The 2500-nt window shown below is 30.4% G+C and overlaps 1 long non-coding RNA gene across 1 annotated transcript in view; it reads right to left on the bottom strand.

Annotated features, from left to right (window-relative positions):
• Window positions 1–2500, bottom strand: part of LOC122248840 (uncharacterized) — a 24841-nt gene that overhangs the window by 4827 nt on the left and 17514 nt on the right. The gene's annotated exons all lie outside the window — the stretch shown is intronic.

Genomic DNA, 2500 nt, shown 5'->3' on the forward strand with positions numbered 1-2500 from the left:
GCATAGAGAGAGATATAGAGATTATAGATAGAGTGAGAGAGAGAGAGAGAGAGAGTGAGAGATGAGACTCCACCACACACACACTGCCACACACACTCCCACTCACACTCTCACACAACTCTCTCACACTCACACAGACACCCACTCACACTATCACTATCACACATCACACACACACACAATAAAACACTCTCACCTCCACAACACCATACACTCCCCCCCAATCTCCACACACAACATACACTCACACACACACACACACACTCACACTCACACTCTGACACATACAAACACACCACACAACACACAACCACACATACTCACTCTCTGCCACTACTAACACACACACTAGGACACCAACATCAAACAACACACACACACTCACCACAACTCTCTTTAATAACACTCACTCACACAGACAGTAGACTTCACCCACCTCCCACTCACTCTCTACAAACACACACACTCACACACACTCACTCACAATCACAAACACACACACACAGCCTGACACACACTCTTCAGACGCCCCCATCCCCACACACACCACCCCCTCCCCCCCCCCCCCACATACACAAACTCTAAAACAAACAATCAAACACACTCTCTAATATAAATATCATCATATATATAATCATATACCTGTATAAACTAAGATTCCAATATATCACACTCACATACTCTCTACACACACACCCCCACACAAACAACACCCCACACCCACACACCCACACCCACAATATCTAAATGCCTCGTCACTAAAAATATATCTTACTAATATATATATTTGTATATAAATTTAAACGTAAACATGTATAAATCAGTAACTAAATCTATCTATATCTATATCTATCTATCTAACACTTCTACTCGCGCTCTTTCAATATATATATAATATATATACATACACACACACCCACCCACACACACACACACCCACACCCCACACACACACCCACACACACAACATAGATTAAATATATATCTATAACTATATTAACAAGAATGTCTCTATACAATATATATATATTTATATATAGCATATATATATAATGTGTAAATATATTTATATTACATCTATATATATTATATATATCTAAATATATAACAAATAATATATATATATATTATATATAACTAAAAATACACACACACACACACACACCACACACACACAAATATAATATCTTATAAATACTAAATATTATATAATTATATATATATAATAATATATATACACACACACACACACACACCCACACAACACACACCCCACATATATAATATATATAATATATATATATATATATATATAAATATATATATATATCTATATCCATACACACAAAATACACTTATATCTCTATATATATCACTTAAATCAAAATAAATAAATAAATAACTGTGAGTGTAGTGTATGATGTGATCTGTAAGTATGACAGTACGAAAAACATACACGCAACTAATAATATATCAAAAACTCTATATCATCTATATAATATCATATAAATCTCTTAGAGTCATGTGAGATTTTGTGTGATTTGTGTGTGTGTGTGTGTATGCGCGCGTGCGCGCGCGCGTGTGTGTGTGTGTGTGTATGTATACGATGTATATCTGAATAGGCAGTTATTCTAATGATAATAAAACTAAAATATATATTCAAGTAAGAGTGCTAACGAAAAGGATAATAATGATAATCATGATCATGATTTCTCTTCATTATGATGATAATGATACAATACCAGTGGCAATAAATATAATGATGATGTCAATAATAAAAAGGAATTATAATGATCATAAAAAAAACAATTCAAGCAATAAAGATCATAGTATCATGATGAAACTGATAATAATATTCATAATAAGAATACTGATGATAGTAATGTTGGTAATCATGCAAATGGTAGGAATGATTATAAAAATGACAATAATTATATAATTAATAGTAATAATGACAACAATGATGGTACTGATAATAACAACCAAAACAACAATAATGATGGTAAACGTAATAATGATAATAAGAAAAGAATAGGATAATTGTAATAATGACGATAATAAAGAATGACAATAGTAATATTAATAGTAATAACAATAATGATGATGATAATGATATTGATAACTATGATATAATTATCCTTGATATTGTTATCCTAATCATTATAATACAGATTGCTATTAGCGTTATTCTTATTATCATTACCATTATCATAATTATTTTTGTTATCACGATTATTATTATCATCATTATTACCATTATCATTATCATAACTAATATCATTATCATTATCAATATTATTATGATGATGATTATCATTCTTGATATTATTAGTATGATCATAATCATGTTCATTATTCGTTATCATTATCATTGATTTCGCATTATTGGTTTCACTATTAGTATCATCATAATCATTTTTGTTGTCATTATCATCTTTATCAGTATCATTACTATCAGTGTTATTCTTATTATTAATGTTGTTATTAGTATTACTACCAT

Source organism: Penaeus japonicus, unplaced genomic scaffold, assembly GCF_977035675.1.
Source record: "Penaeus japonicus unplaced genomic scaffold, GWHDUDI00000001_assembly GWHDUDI00000018, whole genome shotgun sequence".
In the NCBI taxonomy this organism is placed as follows: Eukaryota; Metazoa; Arthropoda; class Malacostraca; order Decapoda; family Penaeidae; genus Penaeus; species Penaeus japonicus.